Here is a 27148-nt window from a genome sequence, read left to right as displayed (position 1 = left end):
TAAACTAAGCCACACGGAGGTGATCCGACCCCCAAATGCTCATGTCTCTTCTCAAGAATCTTTTTTGTTTTGCCCTTTTATTAGATACAGCCCACAAATAACAAAGTGTGCAACTCTTAGGAATCGTACGTCTACAGCTTGATGAATTCTTACATGGGCGTATAACCGTATAACCACCGCCCAGATCAAGATATATAAAACATTTCATGGGGCGCCTGGGTGGTTCAGTGAGTTAAGCATCTGACTCTTGATTTCAGCTCAGGTCACGATCTCATAGCTGTGAGATTGAGCCCCGCGTTGGGCTCTGCACTGAGCCTGGAGCCTGCTTGGGGTTCTCTCTGTCCCTCTCTCTGCCTCTCTCTCGCGCGCGCGCGCTCTCAAAATAAATAAATAAACATTTTTTTGAAAGCTATAAAACATTTCCAGTACCCCAGAAGTCTCCTTCCAGCCACTTCCCAGTCAACATTCTCACCCTAAAGCTAAGCAGTTAGTTTCGCTTATTCTTAAATTCCATGGAAATGGAATCATCCAGTATGTATGCTTGACTTGTCATTTCATTCACTCAACATAACGTCTATGAGATTCATTCATGCAATCACATATCGTGTCAGTCTGCTAGGGCAGCCGTGACGAAATACCACAGACTCAAGGGCTTAAACAACAGAAATGTATTTTCTCACAGTTCTGGAGGCTGGAAGTCCAAGATCAAGGTGAGGCTTCTCTCCTTGGCTTGTAGACCGTGTCTTCTCCCTATGTCTTCACGCGGTCTTCCCTCTGTGCGTGTCTGTGTCCCAATTTCCTCTTCTTACAAGGACACCCGTCATACAGGTTTAGGGGCTATCCTGATGAGCGCATTTTACCTTAATTGCCTCTTTAAAGACCCAGTCTCCAAAGACAGTCACATGACATACCAGGGTATAGGACTTCAACATACAAATTTGGGGAGGGGAACACAGGTCAACCCATAACACATACTATACTGAATGCTTGGGGAGTTTCTTCTATTGCTGAATTAGATCCCACTGTGTGATTCTACCACAACTTATTTATTCATTCTTTTATATCAATAGATACTGGAATTATTTCCTGTTGGGGACTATTGCAAACACTGCTGCCATCGGCATCTCTAGTACATGTCTTTTAATGAACATAGGCACTCATGTCTGGTGCATATGTACCCGGGCGTTCAGTTGCTGCGTCATGAAGTATGGGTGTGAGTAGCTTCAGCAGACACTGCCAGACGGTTTTCCAGCGTGGTTATAAAAGGCTTCACAAATTTAAGAAACAAAACAGATGAACATAGGGGAAAGGAAGCAAAAATAGGATGAAAGCGAGGGAGGCAAACCTTAAAAGACTCTTAAGTGCAGAGACTAAACAGCGCTGCTAGATGGGGTGTTGGGTGGGTGAGGGGATGGGCTACATGGGTGACGGGCATTAAGGAGGGCACTTGCTGGGATGAGCACTGGGTGTTATATTTAAGTGTTGAATCACTAGATTCTACTCCTGAAATCATTATTGCACTGTATGTTAACCCATTTGGATTTAAATTTTAAAAAATAGAAATAAAGGGGCGCCTGAGTGGCTCAGCTGGTCGGGCATCTGACTTCAGCTCAGGTCATGATCCCTCGGTTTGTGAGTTCGAGCCCCGCATCAGGCTCTGTGCTGACAGCTCTGAGCCTGGAGCCGGCTTCGGATTCTGTGTCTCCCTCTCCCTCCACCCTTCCCCCACTGACACTCTGTCTCTCTCTTTCTTAAAAATAAACACACATTTAAAAAATTGGAATACAAATAAAATATAAATAAAATGAAAAAACTACATATTGTATGATTGCATGTATATGAAATGTCCAGAATAGACAAATACACAAAGCAAATTAATGGTTGTGGTAGCTTACCTAGGGCTGAGGGCAGGGGCTGGAGAGTGACTGATAATAGGTGCGGGGTTTCTTTTCGGAGTGATGAAAACATCCTAAAATTAGATGGCGATAGTTGCATAACTCTGTGAATGTACCAAATAAAAACTTCTCTTGTGTGCTTTAAGTTGTATAACATGTGAACTACATCTCAATAAAACTTGAGATGCAAAAAAAAAAAAAAAAAAAAAAAGCTCCACACCTTTGCCAACGCCGGTATTAACACACCCTTTTATTTTAGCCTCTCAGAGAATCTTAAAAATCAACTTTCAAAGCAAGTTCAGCTGCAAAATCTATGCTCCTGGGAATCAGGGAGCGCATTTGCCATACATATGTGTGGATAACCCCGATTTCTCTTGTGCCTAGAGCTCTGGTCTCCTGCCTCCACCCGACTCCTGCTCAGGAGCCTTGGGAGTTTTAGCGGGATGTGTCCCCAGTTGGGACTGGCACAGCATAAGATCTGGGGGAAGCCTAAGGCCAGTGAGTAACTGACTGAGGGAGAAGGAGAAGGAGACAAAAGCAACAAGCAAAATGCAGTTTAAAGAGTCGTTTCTGGCCACCTGGGGAACGAAGGCTGTGTTTGCACCGCAGAGAGAGCTTCAAAGAACCCCTGCAAGACCGTCTGTTTCCTCACTGACAGTTGCAGCCAGCCTTTCGTGAAAAGGAAATCCTCAGAATCCCTCACATCCGGGACGCACGAGGAGGCTTCTCCGAGAACACCCTTCAAAACAGTGGTCACCCTGAAGGTGCTGGATTCAGGATGGACCTTCCACCCACCTCCCCCCAACCCCCCGCCAATTCCCTCCCCTACCTTGCCTGCCCTAGTGCTGGAAACTGCCACAGAGCAGCAGTCCCCTACATTACAGCATTTGCTTTCCTGGTGTCTTCAAACCTCCCAAGACCGTCCAGTCAGAGAAAGACAAATAACCATATGATTTCACTCATATGTGGAACTTAAGAAAAAATAAATAAATGAGCAAAGGGGAAAGAGAGAGAGAGAGAGAGAGAGAGAGAGAGAAATCAAGAAAGAGACTCTTAACTGGAGAGAACCAACTGCTGGTTACCAGAAGAGAGGTGGCGGGGGGGGGGTGGCGGGGGGGGGGTAAAACAGGTGATGGGGATGAAGGAGGGCACTTGTCGTGATGCACTGGGTGACGTATGGAAGTGTCGAATCTCTATATTGTATGTTTGAAACTCATATAACACGGTATGTTAACTAACTGGAATTAAAGTAAAAACTTATTTAAAAAAACACACACTCTGAAGACCACCTAGACCTGAAGGGAACAGGAAGATAACCATGTCTTATACAGGTCCCAACATGCGAGCCTGGACCCTCAGCACGGGCAGGAAAAACATAAAGCGAATCCTTATCTTACTCCTTGGACCAAAATAAAATCCAGTCGAAGCAAAGAAACCATGAAAGTATTCAGAGGCAAGAAATTAGTAAATGTGCTTATAATCCTGGACTGCAAAGTCCTTTCTAAATAAGATAAAAACCCAGAAACCATTAAGGAAATGATTGCTACCTACAACCACATAAAAGTTAAAATTGTTTGAGGGATGAAAAATACCATCTAGAAAGGCAAATGATAAACAGCAGGTGGAGGGTGAAACTTACAACCCATCTGTCAAAGGCTAATTTTCTGAAATCGCACACGCAAAAAGCTTTTTTGTATTCATGAGAAAGGGCCTAACAATCCCATAGGGAAAAAAAAAAATGGAGGAATGGATGAAAACAGGAGGTCACAAAAGAAGAAATCCAGATGTCCAATATACATAAGAAAAAAACGCTCCACCTTAATCATAAATAAGTAAATGCAAGTTGAAACTAAGATACCTTTCAAAACTGATCGTACTGTCAGGATTACAAACAGGTAACAGCAGCCATTTAGTGAGAGTTTGGGGAAACAGGCATGTGTGTGCACTATTCGTGGGCACGTGCATTGACGGCGCCCTTCTGCAGGACGACCATTCTCTACCTATTTGATCTGTTATTGTCACGTTCTTTTGCAAGATGGCTGCCTCTGCTCTAGGTACCATCCACATTTGAGGCCAGAAGAACGTAGAAGATTTAATGCTAGGGAATGCTCCTCTCCTGCCTGTCTCTTACACTCATTGGCCAGAACTGTGTCACATGAGACCCCTCCACCATCCAGTTACAAGAGTTTCTGGGAAAGTGAGTATCTAGCTAAAAAGGAACATATTACCACGATTGCCTTAGCCGACCATGATTTGTCTTTAGAGGCTGAGCACCTTACCACCCTACATAAACTCCTCAACAGGGATTATCTGGGTGATAATATTTTATTATAATAACAATCAATTATCTTAATTCTAATTATAAAAGTGCTTTCAATGAATGGGTAAATAAATCATCAAACAAGCTAGAGATATGGCCATCTGGTTGACTTTATTGAGAGCCAAGGATAGATGGTAATACATATTTTGGTGACTTCAGGTGGGGGTAATTTAGAGGATCTGCCATGGCAGAAGATGGAACAGTAATTGTCTCACAGGCACTGGGTCTGCTTTAAGCTCCCAGACCACTCCCAAAAGGCCACTGATGGAACCCAGAATGTAGCCATGTCTTGATCGTTTTGGACTCTCTCATCATTCAGGAAACTGGGGACTCCCCCCGGGACTCAGGGAAGTTGCTTTGTCTAAGGTGCTGACAGACAGGTGGGTTCTACTTCGCCCAAGTATCACTAGCGTCCCTGCCAGAGAAAAGAGTAATTCCACAAAATGCCCTGAATCCTAGCAGGATCTGCGTTCCTGCAAGGCTCTCCCGTTTTCTGCCAGATGGCTCTTCACCTTAGTCATGTTCAGTCCCCCCACTAGTTAAATGGGTCAAGGGGATCCATCATCTCTAAGGCCCTTTCCAGGTCTGTAGGGTAGCAGTTCTAAACAAATACTCTCCCTGCACCAGAGCCTCTGTGGGGTTCACTATGGGAGATCCTGGAGGTCCAGCCCACTGGGACTCAAATCCTAGCTCCTCCCATACAAGCTCTAGCAGCCTTAAGCAAGTTATTGAACCCCTCTGAATTCATTTACTCATCTCAATAAAAAAGAAAGAAGAAAGAAAGAAAGAAAGAACGAAAGAAAGAAAGACTTTGCAGGAAAGGAGGCTCACCTGGTTTCTACTCCAGCTGAAACTTCTGGGTGCCTTCTGGGGTCCCAAGTGGCCCTATGTTTCCAAACCCAGTGGGCACACCTTCGTCCTTATTTTTCCTTTTTGCAATATCTGATGGTGTCCCTTCCATCCTCCTCCCATCCTTGAAGCTCCTCTCTCCCCTTCTTTGAACCCAACCTCTCCTGCTTTTCTTTTTCCCCAGTCCACACTTCTCATTCTCCTTTATGGGATTTTCTTCTCCTGCCACGCTTCATTTATTATTATTTTTTAAATTTTTTTTTTTTTTTTTTGAGAGAGAGAGAGAGCATGAGTGGGGGAGGAGCAGAGAGAGAGGGAGACACAGAATCGGAAGTCGCTTCCAGGCTCGGCGCTTGTCAGCACAGTGCCCGACTCAGGCTCCAACTCATGGACCACGAGATCATGACCTGAGCTGAAGTCGGACGTTCAACCGGCTGAGCCACCCAGGTACCCCTCTCCTGACACGCTTTAAATACCAATGTTTTTAAGCAGGTAAAATAATGCTCTACCTCACTCATGATAAGAGGAATGCAAATTAAAACAATAAGAGAACGTTTTTTACCCATCAGATTAGCAAAACATAGAGTTTGGCAACAGTTTGTGGGCAATGATGTAGGGAAACAGGCACTCTTGCACATTGTAGACTGCGATTGGTAAAAACCCCTTTGGAGTGCAATTTGGCATCATCAAAATTTTAAATGCATAGGAGGGTTTAATCTAGCAATTCCATTTATAAGAATTTGTAGTCGAGAGAAAATCTACCAGACATCTACCCAATGCCCATTCTCTCCTTCTTTACGACAGAACCTGATTTTGTTGGCAGAGCGATGGGCCAAACTAAAAGATATGTCCCAGCCTCCCTTGAGACAGAGATGGTTGCTTGACACAGGTCTGACCAATGAGATGTAAGAAAAAAGAAAAATGTTTGGAAGGCTTCTAGAAAAGTCCCTTAGGGGCACCTGGGTGGCTCAGTCGGTTGAGCATCCGACTTCAGCTCAGGTCATGATCTCATGGTTCATGAGTGCGAGCCCCACATCAGGCTCTGTGCTGACAGGTCAGAGTCTGGAGCCTGCTTCGGATGCTGTGCGTGTGTGCGTGTGTATGTGTGTGTGTGTGTGTGTGTGTGTGTGTCTGCCTCTCCCCCACTTGCTCTCTCTCTCTCTCTCTCTCTCAAAAACAAACATTAAAAAAGAAAGAAAATTCCTTTAAAAGGATAACAGACTTTGCTGACAATGTACCTTCTCCCCTTTGTTGTCTTCTCTCCTGCCTCCTGCCTGGAAAGAGGATGTGATGGCTGGATCTGGAGCAGCCACCTTGTAACCACAGGAAAAGAGTATGAGGACTTTGCTGTGATATCATTGTGCCACTAAACTAATGCCAGCATTTGCCTACCCCAGATTTCTCATGACATAAGAAAAAAATATGTCCTTACTTTGTTAAAATCTCTGTTGAGTTTTTTCTTACATGCAGCCAAAACTAATCCCTAAGTGATGTCTGTATGTACAAGGATATTTTTGCTGTATTGTTTATGTAGCAAAAGCCTCAAAACACACTGAGTTCCCACTTATAAGGAACTGGCTAATTAAATTATGGGACCTGCACGTGGTGGAGTATTATGCAGCTCTATAAAAGAATGAGATAAATTTTTATCGTTACTAATAAGGGATAATTGTCAAGATATTTATTTATTTTAAGTTTTAAAAGAAAGAAAGTAAATATAATGCACTAACATTTATATAAAACTGCTTTATAGGCTTAGAACATTTCCAGAATACATGAGAAATTCACGTATCTCTGGAGAAGGGGTCTGGGTTGTGAGGGATCAGGAGCGAGAGGAGAACTTGCCATTCACTGTATACCCTCTTGTGCCATTTGAATGTTCACTGTGTGCATATTTTATCTCCCCAAAAAGTTCATGAGAATTGTATTACTTTATCGGACAGAGAGAGGTTAAGAGGGAAAGCCAGTTATTTCCATGACTCATTCTTTTCATTGAATGACCCCCAGCCCATGGCCTCAACCACCACATATATAATAATAGACCCAAACCTGAATTATGCAGTTCTGAGCCTTCAGATGAATGCCACACTTACTTACTGGACCACCCTCTGGGCATCACCACCCAGAGGCCCTGTGGACACCCAAATGTAGCAGGTCCACACCTGCAATGCTGGTCTTCCACCTGTGTTCTCGGTAAAGTGGCCAACAATACCCATTCGGTGGCCCCGCCATCTGGGAAAGGAGGGAATCACTCCAAGTCCTGCTTGCCACCCTCTGTCTCGAACCTCCCCCCTCTCCCATCTGGTTCCGTTGGTCTCCCTAGAGATGCCGCACTAGTCGAAACCTTCCAAAAGCACAGGCAGAAGCCCCAACCCGCTGCTTTGCCCCTCTTTGCGTGCCCACCCTCTTCACTTCTTGCTCACTGTCTTCCCTCCTGGACTGGCATTCCCATGAAAAGAGGGACCACTTCTGTGTCTTCCACCGCTAAATTCCTCGTATTGATAGCGGGCTCTGAGGGCAGGGGGTGCACACCGATCGCCGGAGCTAAAAGCTGTGGCCAGCCTCTCACCCTGCTCTTCCAGTCCTGTCCCATCCATCCGTCTTTCCCACCAGCCCCCAAACCGTCCACTTCTCTCCATCCCCGAAGCAACTGCCCTAATCCGGAACTTTCCGCTTTTCCAAATGATGCCCACACCCCTTCACAGGACTCCCTACTTGGCCCCCTCTGACACGAATGGCGGAATGGGATATGTAAAATGGCAATCTTGTCATGTCACCCACCGATACATAATCATAATAAATAAATAAGTGTCGCAAAGCCCACCTCTACCTTACACCTTTGAGACTGTCTCAGAGCCTTGGCCTCAATCACATGGAACCATTAATACTTTTTCAAAAATGGCAGTGCTTCAGATCTCCATGCCCGCCCACATATGCCTTCCTCCACGTGGAACACCACCACCGTTTCCCATCACCACTCTTTAATTTTCCTTTTGCTTAAATCTCTCAAACTCAGCTCAAAGGTTACCTCTTCCAGGAAGCCATCCATGACTACCCAGCCTGACAGAAGGTTCCTCCCATCAGGACTGTGAGCTCTTGAGGGAGGGGCCGTGTCTCATTTGATTCATACCTTTGGTGCCCAAAAAAGTGTGTAATATAGGGAAGGCGCTCGATGAATGTTTGTTGAATGATCAAATAAATAAATCAGTGAATGAATAAATGGATTTTGCTAGAATAAAATGAGGCATGTATAAATTGCCTGATACCATGCCTCGTCCGTAGCTGCCCAGAAAATTTACTTTCATTCCTTCCTTGCACTCTCCTGTCACTCAGTTTTCCCTGGTCTTCCCAGCCCACGTGTACCAGTGGAGTCCCCTTGACAGGCAGGACATGCTTGGCCCCACCTCCCACCTTGCCTGTTCCAAAGATTCTTTTTTTTTTTTTTTAATGTTTATTTTTGAGAGGGGAGGGAGGGGGAAGGACAGAGCGAGAGAGGGAGACACAGAATCTGAAGTAGGCTCCAGGCTCCGAGCTGTCAGCACAGAGCCCGATGCAGGGCTCGAACCCACAAACCATGAGATCATGACCTGAGCCAAAGTCCGATGCTTCACCAACTGAGCCACCCAGGCACCCCACCTGTTCCGTGATCCTGAAAGACTCCAAAGGGTCTTGGAAACTTACCCATCAGCTACCTTTCCCGCATCACACCTGCCGTGTGTGTCCTCCTTTGCCCCAGCCCCACCTCCCGGATCCACGCAGCCAGTCCCCAGAGTTCACAGGACAGTGCTGCTGGTCCCGTGCAGGGTGCTGTGTCCACGCTCCTTCGTTTAAAAAAAAATTTTTTGTCAACGCTTATTTATTTTTGGGACAGAGAGAGACAGAGCATGAACGGGGGAGGGGCAGAGAGAGAGGGAGACACAGAATCGGAAACAGGCTCCAGGCTCCGAGCCATCAGCCCAGAGCCTGACGCGGGGCTCGAACTCACGGACCGCGAGATCGTGACCTGGCTGAAGTCAGACGCTTAACCGACTGCGCCACCCAGGCGCCCCCACGCTCCTTCGTTTATACTCACGGCCCCTCACTCCACCAGGTTCAGCTAGTAAGAGGTCCTCAGACCTCCCTGCTCTCTCCCCACTGACATTCCTGCTCCCCAGAGTAGGTTCCTGCCTCTCACACCCACTGCGGGGCTGGCTCCCTTACCGCCCCTCGCCCTCCCCTGTGGGGTGGTCCGCTCTGTCCTCTCCAGATGCCAGGGTCCAGGGGCCTCTCGGAGTCCGCGCTTGCTTCCCCGCCTGGCCTCACTGCCCACCCTGGCTTCACAGCTGGGAGCTGGATCTCTACAGCCGCCAGGAGGCCAGAACGGACATAGTTTATTCCCATCACTGCTTCCCTCTAAATCTGAACCGTGACCAAGAGTTTAAAAAAAAAAAAAAAAAAAAAAAAAACAACAACAACAAGAGAGAGATGAAAACCCATAGGAACAGGACGTCCTTTTCAGTTGCCTCCCCAATTCTGTCAGGGGCTTAGTCCAAAAGAGGCTTTAATTGGTCAAACTATGTGTTTTTCACCGAAAGAAAATGCCATAAATGAAATAAGATTCACATTTGGCACGGGGGTGGGGGGACAGGGAGAGAGGGACCTCCTCTTTGTCAGGCCCTTCAAAAGGAAATCGGGGCGGGGTGGGGAGGACCCAGAGCCCCCCACGATCCCCAGGGGCAAGGACTCGTCCCCAGGGACACCCTGGAGTCTGTGTCCTGCATCGGGCCACAGGGGCAGGCACGGTCTTCCCTCACTTCCCGGCTGGGCGCCCAGCACCGACCTCACACCAGCTGCCTGCTCCCTGAGCGTGTGGGAGCGGTGGGGGCTGCAGCCTGGGAGCATGTGGCCCTCAAGCGGAAGAGGCCATGAGGGAGCTGCCAGCCCCCAGGCAGATGAGGCACCAAAGGCCTGTGCAGAGCGGAGGGACAGGAACAGCAACCTCTCCTCCGTCCACATCTGCTCCCTCCTCCCATGTCCACTCGACAGCATCCCATTCAGAGAATCTCATGAGGTCCCCGCAAGACAGGGAAGAGGCTCCTGTCTACTGGGAGACAAGCGTTAGACACAAGATATGTCAAAATGATGGGGCGCCTGGGTGGCTCAGTCGCTTAGGCGGCCGACTTCGGCTCAGGTCATGATCTTGCGGTCCGTGAGTTCGAGCCCCGCGTCGGGCTCTGTGCTGACAGCTCGGAGCCTGGAGCCTGTTTCAGATTCTGTGTCTCCCTCTCTCTGACCCTCCCCTGTTCATGCTCTGTCTCTCCCTGTCTCAAAAATAAATAAAACATTAAAAAAAAAAATTAAAAAAAAAAAAGATATGTCAAAATGACGAAAAAGGCAGTCACCTCACGGCAAGTCACAAACTCGCGGCGCGCTCCTTCTGGTGAGTGTCAGGAGCTCCCAGATAAACTCACCATCTCACCCAAACCTGCCCCCAACAGAGTCTGGACTTCCATTAGAGCTCCATTTTTGCCACCTTGAGATCTGAAAAACCTGGGGGAAGGGCATATCAGTTCCCTAAGAGTAGGGATTGATCACAAAGACACAGGAAGTCCACTGTGCGTGTGTGTGTGTGTGTGTGTGTGTGAGAGAGAGAGATGACAGGGACAGGAAGAGGGGGAGAGGGAGGGCAGGAAGCGGGGAGGAGGAAGGAGAGCTCCAAAGAATTAGAAGAGAGGGGCTGGGGCCACAGCCAATCAACCCAGCTTCCCAGGTCTCAGCTGCCCAGGATCAAGGTGAAACTGAGCAGTCAAGAACACCTTCCCGGGGTGGACCAGGGTCACTCTTGACCCCCTCACTCACAGCAGGTCTTAGGCCAGTGGGTTGCCTTCTATTGTCAAGGTCACCTTCCCCAGCTGAAAACCGACTAGAAGGTCTCCACATGGGTTAGGGAGAAAGAAGGAGATACCTTCAGCAAAGGGACTGGCACCTCAAAGGGAACGTCAACAGGAAGCAAACGTCTCAGGTTGTCAGCGTGGGCCAAGGCAAGAGGGAACGGTGTCCCAAGAAGGCCCCGACAAAAACAAACGCCTTTTACCCGAGAAGAGAGAGGACCTCGGAGGTGTTCTCTGGTAGGCATTTTGTTACATCCATGAGCAAAGACAGTTGGATCTTGGAAAGGGGGAGGTGGGGCAGGGAGTTCCGCTGGGGTAGAGGAGGATGGAGATAACGGACCAGGGGAAAGGAGAAGCCAGCAAGATGAAGGCAGAAGGAGTGAGTGGGGGGGAGGGGGAGCAGAAATGCGCCAGAGGCCAATGGGAGCTGTTAGAAAGGTTTGCATGGTAGAACTGGTTGCCCAGCAGGAGCCCTGCAGGCCACGTATGCTCACCTCACAGCTATGCCTGGCACCAGGCCTAGGAGATAATCAGGCAAAGTGTCCTGCAGACTGGTCCTAGGACTAGCTCAGACCTCATCAGGGCCTGCCTCAGCCTGACGTCCAAAGCCCCGATGTTTGTTTTCCTCTGCAGAACCTGATTCCCCGAACCCTAACTGGCCCTACCACCCAAGCTAATATTCTGAACAGCCCTCGCCCAGCCTCTTGCTATAGAAGCCCCGCCAGGCAGCTTCTCTCCCTTATCTCTTATCCCCGCCAACATACAGAGAACTCCGGACAGGAATCCAGGTCTGGCCAGGACAGGGGATAAGCTGTCACCCACACCTGGGCCTCTGTGTCCTCCGTGAGGAAAATGGGAGCCACAACATCAGCCCTGCCTGTGTCACAGGGCGCTTCAGGATGGAACGAGGTAAATGCACGGGAAAGCTCTTTGGAAACTTTCAAATGTTGTGGAGGTTTATTATGATTATTATTCATGTCTGATTTTGCCGCCTCCGTGGAGCCCCAGCTCCAGTTTGTGCCTATGCGATGCCAAAACAACCAGTCAAATCCATCAAAAAGTCACTCAATTGAGTGGGAAAAAATGCAGGCGGCTCTGTTGCGTGCTATCAGAAAATAAAGCCACCAGCATATCACTGGTGTTTTTGGGAACGTGCAGTGGGTTGTTCTAGGCACTGGTTTTGAGTTTTTCTAAGGCTTTCACCTCCTGTGAACCAAAAAAAAAAATGACGATGGAAAAAATCAAGGCCCTCAATTGTTTCCCAGGAGTGAGGATGGCTGGATGGCTTCAAGACGCCAGGCTTAGGGGAGGTTGGGGGCGGGGGGAGACAAAAATTCCTGCAGGGGAGGGACCATTGTCACTGTTGAACCCCTCCCTCACGCACAGCAGGTCTTAGGCCAGTGGGTCATCTTTGGTTGGCAAAAAGTCCCCTTCTCCAGCTGAGAAGCGACTTGGGTAAGTCCCCACATGGGTCAGGGAGAAAGAAGGAGATACCTGGATGGTTAGCCAAACCAGCAAAGGCTGTAAAAGCCCTGGCCCTGACCACAGGGCCTGGCACCCGGGAGATAGAGACCAAGAGAAGGAGGGGTTGACATCTGGGGGTAGAGAAAATTGTGAGATAAAAAGATGCTTTTAAATCAGAAATGTCCCTAGAGGGCTGCTTCAGAGTGGCAAGTAACTCAAGCCAGTTAGTTTCTCTCCATGTGAGCAGTTCCATAAGCATTTTGCTGGGAGAAAAGATGGAATCCAGTTTTTAAGAAGCGACTTAGCTATCATCCATGAGTTTTATTTATGCAGGCCTTTCCAGCACACCATTCTCATCCGAAGGCATCTGCCTCTGACATGAAGTCTCTGGATGGAATGGGAACATATATGAGTGAAAAACCAAGTCGCATCCTGGATTTAATTCTGTCAGTTAACAAGTCTTTCCCAAGCAGCTGAGGACTCCCAATCCCTGGCTAGAGGCCAGTGGGGACGGGGGAGGGCAATGAGAGAAGGGCGTCAGGGAGAATGAGACCCACAGGATATGAGAAGGGCCATACCATGGGGTCGCAGGAGTTCAGAGGCATGTATAGGCTAGAGCTGTCCCCACCAACAAAGTAGGTCTTGAGATAATATCTGGGAAAGAGACTTTGTTCAACATTAAGTTGTTTGTCCAAATATGTATTTTGATAATTATTAGCATGTGTTTGAAATAGCACTTGAAAGGTGATTAATGTAGTAGACACCATCGGGGTTCCACCTGTATCCCCTGGGAACCACCCATTCCCATAACCCACCAGAACGGGCAACTCTCTCCCTGGGGGTTCCCTTGGGCTGCTGGAGCATGAGTAGGGCGCTGGCTACAACTGACAGCAAATTAGCCCCACCCCCAGAAGCTACACCAATGACTGACGGGAATGGGTGTATAGATACCTCACCTCCCTCACCCCACAGATGGGATAACTCTGAAGTTCTTGAACTTCACAGTCTCCTAGACCTCAGATTTCTCCCAGATTTAATCCCCAGAGGGATTAGGCCCCAGTTGCCTCCAATGGCAGCTAGCCTGATAACTCATGTTTACTGGCTGCCTTCCTTCCTCTGCCTCATTCCCCAACTCCTCAACAAGTGCTTCCTGGGATCACCTCCCCAATAAACTATTTGTACATGAATCCTTATCCCTGAGTCTACCTCTTGGGCAACCCTAATTGAAATTATACATGTATTTTCATCACCCTTTCAAGCTTAATTTTGTATCTTTTATCCTATTTAATCCTCCAGCAGCCTAAGAAAGTGGAATTATTTTTTACATGATGGATTGAGACCCTGAAAATTAAGATAACCAGCTGAAGACCACATAATCAGTAATTGACACACCTTGGTCTATGTTTAATATCTGATATGCTGACTCCTGCCCTGGTACTCCCTCCATCACACCCCACTGCCCCAGTCATTCCCATCTCTAAATAAACTCTGCATGGGGCTCCGGGATGGCTCGGTTGGTTGAGCATCTGACTCTTGATTTCAGCTCAGGTCATGATCCCAGGGTTGTGGGATTGAGCCTCACAGTGGGCTCCACACTGAGCGTGGCGTCTACTTAAGGTTCTCTCTCCCTCCCCCTCTGCCCCTCCCCCATTTGCACTCTATAGCTAGCTAGCCAGCTAGATGAGAAATAATAATGTAACCCCAGAGTTCATGTGGACAGTGTCCTTACAAGAGGGGGTATGTAGAATGATACATTTTCTCAGACTTTACATATCTAGGCTATAAATAATATATTCCTGCTACCTTTACCTATGAATGACAACTTAATGGAGCCAAGAATTCTTGGGTAACAATCCTAGAACTCTGCTGATAAATAATTCCCAAAGTACTGTAGTGGCAATTACCTATGGATATTAACAGAGGCATAACATTTGTTATCGGGAAACGTGCATAAACGAGGAGAAACCTTTTTTTTTTTTTTTTTTTTTTTTTTACTAAATTAATGGGCTTTCTAAATTTCAAAGGTATTGCTCCATCGCAGTCCCCAAGCGTGTGTCTGTCTTCCAGAGCACAGCCATCACAGTCTCCCAAGACAATGATGGACATAACATCTGCTTAAGATATGATTTTGTAGCATTTACCCCACTTTCTTTATCAGCGAGAATTCTGAGTCCAGACTGAATTACTTTTCTCGATATACCTGAAGTAGTAAATCTTCACCAGGATGCACTGAAATGTCAGATTCTTTGTTATTCTGTTATTGAAACACAGTTCAGCTCTTTTATTTTTACTGTAATTTTCTCACTTTATTTAAATTTTTATGGAAATTGTTTTCCAACACTACCTATCTATAAGAAAATTATTCAATAATTAGAATATTTGATTTTATATCCCAGAGCCTCCGTTTCCCCCAAGAATCTCCAGCTTTCCTTTCTTCTTTTTTATTCTTCTCAGAAAGCTACATATGATTTTCTTGTATGAAAATATTTACAGATACACTTTTGAAAGTGTCTCTGTTGGATAAATAAAGATGCATTCTGTATTTAGTGTAGTTATATTTTATTGGCCTGAGTGATACTGTCTAATCGTCATTCTTTTTTTTTTTAACATTTTTATTTATTTTTTGAGAGACAGAGACAGACAGAGCACGAGTGGGGGAGGGGCAGAGAGAGAGGGAGACACAGAATCCGAAGCAGGCTCCAGGCTCCGAGGTGTCAGCACAGAGCCTGACGTGGGGCTCGAACCCACAAACTGTGCGATCATGACCTGAGCTGAAGTCAGATGCTCAACCGACTGAGCCACCCAGGAGCCCCAGTCTAATCATAATTCGTAATAATAGTGAAAGAAATGAGGAGAGAGATGACCTCTGATAGAAAAATTCTCACACTTTTTTTTCTACCACCATGTGGAAAATATTTTCTCTTGCATATGTGTACCTTATTATTTAGGGTTGTGCAGTTCAGGTGTTTTGATGTTCATCAATCATTTCTGGTCTCAGGAAAGTATCTTTTCATGCCTTTAATTCTTCTGCTCCATTTTTGTGGTGGGCTCCATGCTTTCTCTTCAGGGTTGTCATCTTCTCTCTTATCAATGTCATCTCTTGACCTGTTGCATGGCGTTCTAGACTTTCTTAAGTTTGCCTGAACCATCACTAATTTTATTTTCTGCAATGTCATTTACATTTTATGCTATTGAGTTTTCATCTTGTTTGAACAAATAATGCCGGCTTGGGATGCAAAATAGGAAAGGCGAAAAAGTAAATCTCCCTTCCAGCCATGCCCCTCAGGCATTTCTCTCCACAAAGGTAAGCACTGTTACCAGTTTCACAGAATCCTTTTAGGAATAATCTATATACAAGTATACACAAACACACACACACACACACACACACACACACACACATCATCTGCATATCTATCTCTTAATATGTTTTTAGTGACAAATCCCTATACTGTTGGGAATGGTCGTATGTCTTGACAAATAAGTACATTTCCCAACCTCTTCAAGCCTCAGGTTGTCAGTTATGACATTTATGGGTGCAATAAAAGAAGATAAAAAGGCGGATCGCCAAACTCAAAGTAGCATATGAGGAAGCTACTTGTTTGCCATGACAAAATGGCAGCTTCCAGGCTGGTCAACGAGAATCCAGATTCCTTCCATCTTTTTGTTCTGCCAGGCTCCCACATATCAGCGTGTTAATCTGAGTCTTCATGGTCCCAGGATGGCTGCAGGAGTTCCAAACATTGTACCAGAAACAATGATTTCTAGAAGCAGAAGAGTGGTTATTTTTCCTTGTGTCTTTTATAAAGAATGAGAAGATAATTCCCAGAAGATTCCAGAAGTCATCCTCTTTGCTCCCATCTGACAGAATGTCATCATTCGGCCAATGCCTAAACCAAACATTGCTTATAAAAACAGGATTTCCAGGAGGCACCTGGGTGCCTCAGTTGGTTGAGAATGCGACCCTCAATTTTGGTTCAGATCATGATCCCAGGGTCGTGCCCCGCATTGGGCTCTGTGCTGAGCATGGAGCCTGCTTAAGATTCTCTCTCTCTCCCTTTGCCCCTCTCCCCTGCTCATGTATTCTCTCTCTCTCAAAATAAAAATTAAAAAATATATAAATAAAAGTAATTTAAAAATAAAGCAGGATCTGGGAATGCTAGCTCGTGCAGCCACTTTGGAAAAAAGTATGGAGGTTCCTCAACAAAACTAAAAATAAAACTACCCTATGACCCAGCAATTGCACTACTAGGCATTTATCCAAGGGATACAGGTGTGCTGTTTCGAAGGTCCACATGCACCCCCAAGTTTATAGCAGCACTATCAACAATAGCCAAAGTATGGAAAGAGACCAAATGTCCATTGATGGATAAATGGATAAAGAAGATGTGGTATATATATATATATATATATAAAGGAGTATTACTCAGCAATCAAAAAGAATGAAATCTTGCCATTTGCAGCTACGTGGATGGAACTGGAAGGTGTTATGCTAAGCGAAATTAGTCAGAGAAAGACAAAAATCATATGACTTCACTCATATTAGGACTTTAAAGCACAGAACAGATGAACAAAAGGGAAGGGAAGCAAAAATAATATAAAAACAGGGAGGGGGACAAAACAGAAGAGACTCATAAATCTGGAGAACAAACTGAAGGTTACGGGAGGGGTTGTGGGAGGGGGGGATGGGCTACATAGGGAAGGGGCACTAAGGAATCTACTCCTGAAATCATTGTGGCACTCTATGCTAACTAATTTGGATGTACATTTAAAAAAATAAAAAATAAAACAAGTTAAAAATAAATTAAAAAATAAAATAAAATAAAACAGGATCTCCAGGATTTAACCAGTTAGGACCTACTTCCTAAGACTAGGGAAGGGACGAGCACAAGGCTTGAAGATAGCTCAGCCACCACAAGGCTCTGTTAGGAAGGAGGGATAGAGGGGAAGTTCCGTGAGGGATGAATGTTGGGTACCCAACCAACTACATCTCTACAGCACACACTCTTACTCACATCGGTCACCACCAGTCTTCCACCGGCTCCCAAATCTCCAGCTCAACACCTTCCAGGGACCTCTTTTCGGTAAGGCAAACACCCGCCCTCCCCTGCCTCCCACACACATCCAGTGAGCCCTTCCCATTCCACGAGAAACACTCCTGCCCTATGAAACTCCTCTCAGGGCATTCTGTGCCCCTGCTGCTTCACAAAATCTAGCAGCCCCCCAGAACATGCTTTGCCTGAGGCCCTCTCTAGTGGTTACCTGCTTCATCTCTCACATCCCCAGCATCCCAGGCGTGGGTAATTGCTCTGGACTGAATGTGTGACCCGCCCCCCAAATTCCCATGTTAGAATCCTAGTTCCCAATGGAAAGGTATTAGGAGGTAGTAATTAGGTCACGAGGGGAGAGTCTTCATGAGTGGGATTAGTGCCCTTCTAAGGACAGACCAGAGAGAGCTTCCTTCCCCTGTCTCTCTGCTCTCTAAAGGGAAGATGCAACAAGAAACATCCACAAACCAGGAAGGGGTCTCTCAGCAGACACCAGATCTATTGGCACCTTGATCTTCGGCATTTCAGCCTCCAGCCCTGTGATAGATAAGTGTTCATTGTCTAAGCCACCCAGTGGATGGTAATCTGTTACTGTAGCCCAAGCCAAGAAGGCAGTTCCCCTTGCTTCCGAGTCCTGATGTCCCACTAACTAGTTGAAACTCCAGATCCCTTGAGGCTCCGGGTCCTATGGCATTGTCCCCCTTCCCTGCCTCACAGTTGCCGTCCATCCCACTCCTCGTCACTCCTCTCATTCGCTAGCAATCATGGCACCGAACGGCAGTGTTCCTCTCATTTCCAGTAATGGTGGTTTTACAATCCACCTGTAGACCCCCACTCAAAACCCTCCTCTTAACGGTGACACTTCCTCTCCCATACTCTTTCTTCACCCAACCATTTCTAAGGTCACAGTCTGGGCTTCGGCACCACTCAGATAATCTCTGATACCTACCTATTTTTTAATTTCGTTTTAATTTACATCCCAGTTAGTTAGCATATCGTGCAGTAATGATTTCAGGAGTAGAAACTATTTTTTAAAAAGCTCTCTGAGGGGCGCCTGGGTGGCGCAGTCGGTTAAGCGTCCGACTTCAGCCAGGTCACGATCTCGCGGTCCGCGAGTTCGAGCCCCGCGTCAGGCTCTGGGCTGATGGCTCAGAGCCTGGAGCCTATTTCCGATTCTGTGTCTGCCTCTCTCTCTGCCCCTCCCCCGTTCATGCTCTGTCTCTCTCTGTCCCCAAAATAAATAAACGTTGAAAAAAAAAAAATTAAAAAAAAAAAAAAAAAAAAAAAAAAAAAAAGCTCTCTGACTGACAATACCCAGGAAAATGCACACATGTATTCACTTTTTGATGTAGCTAGCTCACTTCTAAGAATCTATCCCAGTGCTGCACCAGCAAAAATATACCAAGATGTAGGACTAAAGTTAGTCATAGCAGCATTATTTGTAACCGTGAGAGACTGGAAACGATCTAAATTTCCAACGATAGGGACGTGGTTAAGCTAATTACAGTTCATCTGTACAATGGGCTACTATGTCACTGTAAAAAGCAACAGGGAAGATCTGCATAAACAGTTAAAAAGTGATCTCCAAAATATTTTATGTTAAAAAAAAGAAGAAGAAGAAGAAGAAGCAAGGTACAAGATAATGTGCATAGTTTGCTACATGTGCAAAGAAAGGAAAGAAAGTGCTATGGTGTGTGTGTGTGCGTGTGTGTGTGTGTGTGTGTGTGTGTGTGTTTATCCAAAAAGAAAGTGTCTCAGTTCAGGCTCTCGTAACAAAAACACCATCCACTGAGTGACTTAAGCAGCAATCATTTATTCCTCAGTTCTGGAGACTGGAAAGTCCAGAATCACCAGAGCCAGAGTCTGGTGAGAGTCCACTTCCTGGCTTGTAAACAGCTGCCTTCTGGCTATGTCCTCACATGGAAGGGAGAAGGAAGAAGCAAGATCCCTCACGCCTCTGGTTTTAAGGACACTAATCTCATCATCAGAGCTCTACCCCATGACCTAATTACCTCCCAAAGGCCCATCTCCAAATACCATCACATTACATTCATGTTAACATACGAATTCTAGAGTAATCAAACATCCCATCCATAACAGGAGGGAAGCAAAAACTAATTTTTTAAATGGTTAACAAGAAGGGGAAAGAGAGAACTTGGGAGATGGAATGGAATTTTGGAATCATATAAATGTTTCATATAATTTTTAAAAATAAGTTAATTCAGGGGGCACCTGGGTAACTCAGTTGGTTGAGCATCCGACTTCGGCTCAGGTCATGATCTCACGGTTCGTGAGTTCGAGCCCCGCGTCAGGCTCTGTGCTGACAGCTCGGAGCCTGGAGTCTGCTTCGGATTCTGTGTCTCTCTCTCTGCCCTTCCGCTGCTCATGCTCTGTCTCTCTCTGTCTCAAAAATAAATATAATCATTAAAAAAAAATAATAAGTTAATTCAGGGGCACCTGGGTGGCTCAGTCAGTTAAGCATCTGACTTTGGCTCAGGTCATGATCTCACGGTTGGTGAGTTCAAGCCCCGCATTGGGCTCTGTGCTAACAGCTCGGAGCCTGGAGTCTGCTTCAGATTCTGTGTCTCCCTCTCTCTGCCCTTCCCCCACTTGTACTCTGTCTCTCTCTCTCTCTCTCCCTCAAAAGTAAATTAACAAAATGAACATTAAAACATTTTTACATAATAAATTAATTCAGAAAGAAAAAAAAAGCATCTCTGAAGGTAAAAAAAAAAAGCTTAAGCAAATTAACTTACTGTATATAAGGTTGGTAGAATAATCATACAGAAAAGAAATATTTCAAGTAACTCAGAAACACAGTGTTTTGACCACGCATCCCTATAAGGCCATATAGGGAGCTATATTCTAAAAAGCAAAATGAGCAAGAAATCTTAAAGTGTACATAGCAGTTTCATTGTCGGCAATAAACTTGGACTGTTTCCTATTGTTGCTGTGACAAATGACCACAGATTTAGCGGTTGAACCCAATGCAAATTTCTCATTTCATACCTGTACATCTGGACACAATTCCTGAGAATCGTGAGACACAATTCCTCTCCATCTGTGAGCCTGTGAAAGTCAAGAAACAAGTTATCTGCTCCTAAAGTGTCACAGAGGGACGGGCATAAGATAACAATGATAGACATTTGATTCAAAAGAGAAGAAAATGGAAGGGAAGACACGTGTCCCAAACTATTTCAAAATCCAGCCGGAAAATTTGTTCCATGGTCTGGGATTAACCCTTTCTGGCTCATGGCCCCACCCTAGGAAGCAGCTTTTATTTCTTTTACGAAAAATAGCACATGTTTGCAGCCCAGTAGTTTTATCAGCTTGTTTCTTGCCTGTAGAATTGGGGGGGGGGGGGCAGCTGCCTTCTTTCACATTGTACTTTCTCTGTACCTTTCCATCTAAGCTGGCGGTGTTTCTGCTGGCATAAATTTGCAAGAGCTTTGTGGATCTGCTATGTCTGTCTCAGGGATTTGCTCCATTAGACGAGAGGCTTCCCCTACAGAAATCTCCTGGACAATCCCATCTCTGTTCCCGGCTTCTGCCGAGGCAGCTGAGGGGTCCAGGAGTCACACACCTTCAAGGCTCCTCCGTAGGACTGGATACTCTGAACACTGATCCCTCCAAGGCACTAACAGAAGGTTGTTCATCCACACCCTTCCATTTCTTTCCAGAGCGTGCTTCCTGACAGCGCATCTCCTCATTTTAGCTTCTTTGGTGTTCTGAATAAGCTGAGATTTCCCCAAATTACCAAGCTCTGGCTCCTTTTTGCTTAACCTATCTCTTTCCTCTTACATTTCACGATAAGAAGCAAGAAGAAACCAAGCCCCATGTTGACCACCCTGCTGAGAAATCTCAGCTGAATATCCAAACTCATCATTTGCAAGTTTTGCTTTCCACAGAACTGTGGGGCACAGTTCAGTACACTTTCAGCCGATTCCCTTTTCACCAGCTACCAAGAACATGTTTCTCATTTCCACCCGAGTCTTACCGACAGCTCTTTTAATAACTGTGTTTCTGTCGATGGTCTGCTCCCGATGACCCCGGTGCCCTCTGAGACAGTTTACCCTGCTTCTCACTCCCTTCCGAGTCAGCACTAACACAGCCATTCACATCCATATGTCTATTAACAATCTATTTGGTTCAATCTAGGTTTTTTTTTTTTTCTATCACGCTCCAAAAATTCTCCCAGCTTCCAGCCATTGCCCAATTGCAAAGCTACTTCCACACTTGCAGGCATTTATTTCAATAGTTCCTTGTGTCCAGGCACCAAAATCCGTGTTCACTTCCTACTGCTGCTATGATAAACTACCATGGCCTAAAACAATGCAATTATCTTACAGTTCCAGAGGTCAGGAGTCTGAAATGAGTCTCACCGGCTTAAAATAAATGTGTTAGCAGGGCTGTATTCCCTTCTGGAGGTCCTGGGAGAAACCTGTTCTCTTGCAGTTTCCAGCTTCTAGATGCTTCCCACATTCCTTGACTCATGGCTCATTTCCACCTTCCATGCTGACAATGGCCAGTCTAATCTTTCTCCTGAGCTCTCTCTCTAGGTTGGACGCTTCTGCCTCCCTCCTCACCATTTAAGGACTCTTATGATTACCTTGGGCCCACCTGGATAACCCAGGATACTCTCCTTGTTTTAAGGTCACTTGATTAATAAACTTAATTCTTTTTTTTTTTTTGTATAAATGTTTATTCATTTTTGAGAGAAAGTGTGGCCAGGGGAGGGGCAGAGAGAGAGGGGGACAAAGTAGCCTCGGCACCAACAGTAGCTAGTCCAACGCGGGGCTCGAACTCACAAACCATGAAAGCATGACCTGAGCTGAAGTCAGACACTCAGCCGACTGAGCCACCCAGGAGCACCTAGTACACTTAATTCTATCTGCAACCTAAACTTCCCTTTGCCATGAAACATAACAAATTCAGTTTCTAGGGACTGAGACACAGACACGTTTGGGGAGTGGGGGGTGTATTATCCTGCCTTCCATAGTCAGTATTTTTATTTTGAAAGATATGCACATATATATGTACACACACATACAAACACATATTAAGATAAAACAAATAAGTAATTATAGTAAAGTTATAAGGAATCAAGTTGATTTTTAGCATATGATAAAAGAGATACAGATATAAACTCAGAGTTAAGTCAAAACCCTGTATGGCCAATAAGCATATGAGAAAATGATCAACATCACTAACCATCAGAGAAATATAAATCAAAACCACAATGATATATCACATTACACCCATTAAGGTGGCTACTATTTAAAAGAAAGAAAGAAAATGACAAGTGTTGGAGAGGATGTGGAAAGATTGGAACCCTTGCACACCATTGGTTGAATTGCAAGATGGTGCGACCACTGTGGAAAATGGTATGGGGGGACTCTCAAAACATTAAAAATAGAACTCCCATATGATCCAGCAATCCTGCTTCTGGGAGTAAATCCAAAAGAACAGAAAGCAGAATCTTAGAGATATTTGTGCAAATACCAAATACCTATGTTTATAGCAGAACTATTCATTATAGCTAAGAGACAGAAGCAACCCAATGATCCATCAACAGATGAGTGGATAAACAAAACGTGGTGTATACATACAGCGGAATATTCTTCAGCCTTAAAAACGGAAATCCTGGGGAGCGTGGGCGGCTCAGTCAGTTAAGCATCTGACTTTGGCTCAGGTCATGATCTCACTGTTGGTGAGTTTGAGCCCCATGTCGGGCTCTGTGCTGACAGCTCCAAGCCTGGAGCCTGCTTCGGATTCCGTCACTCCCTCTCTCTCTGCCCTTCCTCTCCTCGCTCTCTGTCTCCGTCTCTCAAACATAAATAAACGTTAATAAAAAATTTTTTGTGAAAAGAAGGAAATCCTGTCACATGCTGTAACACGGGTGAACCTCGAAGCTATTGTATTAAGCGAAATGATCAAGGCCATTGTGTTAAGTGAAATGTGACAGTCATAAAAACACAAATAACAGACAGTTCCTCTCATATGAGGTGTGTTAACTAGTCAATTCATAGAGACAAAGTAGAATGGTGCTTACCAGGGCCTGGCAGGAAGTGGGGGATGAGTAGTTATTACTTAATGGGTATAGAATTTCAGATTCGCAAGATAAAAGAAAGTTCTGGATCTCTGTTTCACAACAGAGAACACACTTAACACTCCTGAACTATACACTTAAAATGGTTAAGATGGTAAGTTTTGTGTTATGTTCAAAAAAATTTTTTACGTTATCTATAAATATTATCACAATAAAGAAATGAAAGCACGAGAATCAAGTTTCTATCATTGTTTTCTTTTTTTCTTTTTTTTCTTTTTTTTATTATGAAATTTATTGTCAAATTGGTTTCCATACAACACCCAGTGCTCATCCCAACAGGTGCCCTCCTCAGTGCCCATCCCCCACCCCACCTCCCTCCCACCCCCCATCAACCCTCAGTTTGTTCTCAGTTTTTAGGAGTCTCTTATGTTTTGGTTCCCTCCCTCTCTAACCATTTTTTTTCTTCCCCTCCCCCATGGTCTTCTGTTAAGTTTCTCAGGATCAACACAGGAGTGAAAACATATGGAATCTGTCCTTCTCTGTATGACTTATTTCACTTAGCATAACACTCTCCAGTTCCATCCACGTTGCTACAAAGGGCCATATTTCATTCTTTCTCATTGCCACGTAGTACTCCATTGTGTATATGAACCACAATTTCTTTATCCATTCATCAGTTGATGGACATTTAGGCTCTTTCCACAATTTGGCTATTGTTGAGAGTGCTGCTATAAACATTGGGGTACAAGTGCCCCTATGCATCAGTACTCCTGTATCCCTTGGGTAAATTCCTAGCAGTGCTATTGCTGGGTCATAGGGTAGGTCTATTTTTATTTTTTTTTTAATTTTTTTTTCCAACGTTTATTTATTTTTGGGACAGAGAGAGACAGAGCATGAACGGGGGAGGGGCAGAGAGAGAGGGAGACACAGAATCGGAAACAGGCTCCAGGCTCCAAGCCATCAGCCCAGAGCCTGACGTGGGGCTCGAACTCACGGACCGCGAGATCGTGACCTGGCTGAAGTCGGACGCTTAACCGACTGCGCCACCCAGGCGCCCCTATTTTTAATTTTTTTGAGGAACCTCCACACTGTTTTCATAAAAACCCTCGAGAAAGTCGGGATAGAAGGAACATACTTAAACATTGTTTTCTTGTAAACTGTATTTCAGAATAACCAAATAATTGATGAAAGCTCTTCTTCATAGAGGAATCACAGCTAATAAATGCAGAAGGAATGACAGATTTAGAAAAGAACAGTTTCACATCCCCAGAAGAAATAACGAATCTAGGCAACATACCGGGACACAAATCTTGAAGCGAAGTTTGTGGGGAAACTTTGTAACAGAGAGACCAGGCTGACAGCTCCTGGGCCAACAGTTCATTCTTAACATTCGAAGAACGAGACAACTAGATGTTACAGAATCCCTAATGTGACGTGAGAGGAAATCTATATGTAAAGTACACTTGCTAGAGAAACACAGAAGAATAAAATCTAAAAATGCCTAGATGAACATGGTTCACAAGATCACAGGGCGGAGGATCTTGGAAAATTCTCTCCTCTATAAAATAAAAAATCATCAGAACCAACTTTCTCAGAACTCTGCCAATTAACCTGAGTTTATTACTAACAGAGCATTTGTTACATCTAGCTGAATCTCATTAACAACAGTGAGCCGGGGGTGCCAGGGTGGCTCGGTCAGTTAGGCATCGGACTTTGCTCAGGTCATGATCTCACGGTTCGTGAGTTGGAGCCCTGCGTCCGGCTCCCTGTTATCAGCGCCGGCTGCTTCAGATCCTCCGTCCCCGTTTCTGCCTCTCTCTCTCTCTCTTGCTCTCAAAAATAAATAAACATTAAAAAAAAAAAAAAAAAAACAAACAGTGAGCTTTGTGGCATTGCAACTTGCCCTCATCCCTTGGCCCACTCTCCAGCTCCAAAGTAGTCTTAAAAAATAAGAGACACACTCCCTTCCCCCCACCTGCAGTGAAAAGTCGCAGCCTGTCACTCTGCCAGAAGGAACAGAAGAGGGTTGAAGCCCTTTCAAAGCCACAGCCCTAAAGAACGATCATTTTTTGACCTGTCTGGTTAATTCTTGGAAGATCCCACTTACAAGGCTATCTGTAATTGACCTGACTCCGTGCTTTCCCAGTGAAAAAGAGTAAAAAGGTTTTTCCCCTGGGGGGACATTGAAAATTAAACGCAAATGGTAACTTCTCACTACCTAGGGTGGTAGATAAGAGTCGGAGCAAACATCAGGCTAACCAAAAGGCTTAAAAGGAAGAGCTGGGAATGAGATATCCGTAGGTGCTTTGAAATTTTCATACACATTCCTGGGGATCTGGAACATCACATGCATGTATAGGCTGTGCGCAGGCTCAGGAAAGGCCTGAGAAGGCCCTGAGCTCTCACCTCTGAGTGACTCTAGGATCTACCCACACAGGTGAAGGCTTAAGGAAGGGGCATAAGTGGTCTGGTTCAACACATACCCAGAGCCCCTTGGCAAAGACTCATTGTTGCCAGGCATTTAAAACACTCTGTCCAATCGTTAGCCGACCACTAACCTAACCATACAGGGACTTCAGTGGCCACTCTTGACAAAGAATACAGACTTTACCCAATTCGTTCAGAAAAGTCATTAAACAAACAACATCTGCAACAAATAGCAACCAAAACCAACACTGGGGAGGGGGGTAGAAATCAATTTCCAGGCCTGCTACATTGTGTTATTTTAAATGTAGCTTTCAACAACAACAAAAAACTATGACAGGTGCACAGAAGCAAGAAAGTTGGACCCACACACTTGAAAAAAAAGGCAATCAGTAGCAACTGCCCCTGAGGAAACCAAGATGATGAATTTATGGCAAAGACTTCAAAATCAGCGAGTTTAAGTGGAATGAAATTGTTCAGCCACAAAAGGAATAAAGTACTGAAACATACCAAAATACAGATGAGTCTTTAAAACACTATGCTAGGGGTGCCTGGGTGGCTCAGTCGGTTAAGCGTCCGACTTAAACGTCCGACTTCGGCTCAGGTCATAATCTCGCTGTCCGTGAGTTCAAGCCCCGCGTTGGGCTCTGTGCTGACAGCTCGGAGCCTAGAGCCTGCTTCGGATTCTGTGTCTCCCTCTCTCTCTGACCCTCCCCCGTTCATGCTCTGTCTCTCTCTGTCTCAAAAATAAATAAACATTAAAAAAAAATTTTTTTTTTAAATAAAATACTATGCTAAGTGAAAGAAGCCAATCACATGATTCCATTTTAACGAAATGCTCAGACTAGGCAAAGTCTATAGAGGTAAAAAGTAGATGAATCATTGCCTAGGACAGGGGGTGGTGGGTATGGGGGAATGGGGAGTGACTGTCTATGAGTAGGGGTTTTTTTTTGTGGAGAGAGTAAAGATATTGTTCTAAAAATGAATTTGGTGATGGTGCACGCATCTATGAACCTGGTAAAAACCATTGGATTGTATTCTTTTTTTTTTTTAATATTTATTTATTTTGAGACAGAGCACGCACATGCGAGCAGGGGAGGGGCAGAGAGAGAGAGACAATCCCAAACAGGCTTCCCACTCAGCATGGAGCCCAACACGGCACTTGAACTCACCACCCTGAGATCAAGACCTGAGTTAAGATCAAGAGTCAGATGCTTTACCGACTGAAC

At 45.3% G+C, this 27148-nt stretch overlaps 1 long non-coding RNA gene across 1 annotated transcript in view; it reads right to left on the bottom strand.

Moving 5' to 3' along the window:
• Positions 1-349: 349 nt before the first annotated feature.
• LOC122496531 overlaps positions 350-27148 on the bottom strand; it is a 30343-nt gene continuing 3544 nt past the window's right edge. Inside the window, exons 2-4 of the long non-coding RNA XR_006300848.1 lie at positions 20456-20515; positions 1896-1969; positions 350-1267 (exon numbers count right to left, since the gene is read on the bottom strand). This is a non-coding gene — a long non-coding RNA (uncharacterized LOC122496531). The remainder of the gene's footprint in view (positions 1268-1895; positions 1970-20455; positions 20516-27148) is intronic.

This window comes from Prionailurus bengalensis, chromosome A3 (assembly GCF_016509475.1).
Source record: "Prionailurus bengalensis isolate Pbe53 chromosome A3, Fcat_Pben_1.1_paternal_pri, whole genome shotgun sequence".
Lineage (NCBI taxonomy): Eukaryota > Metazoa > Chordata > Mammalia > Carnivora > Felidae > Prionailurus > Prionailurus bengalensis.
The sequence above is the reverse complement of the archived record's forward strand: the minus strand, read 5'-3'. Positions and strand labels throughout refer to the sequence as shown.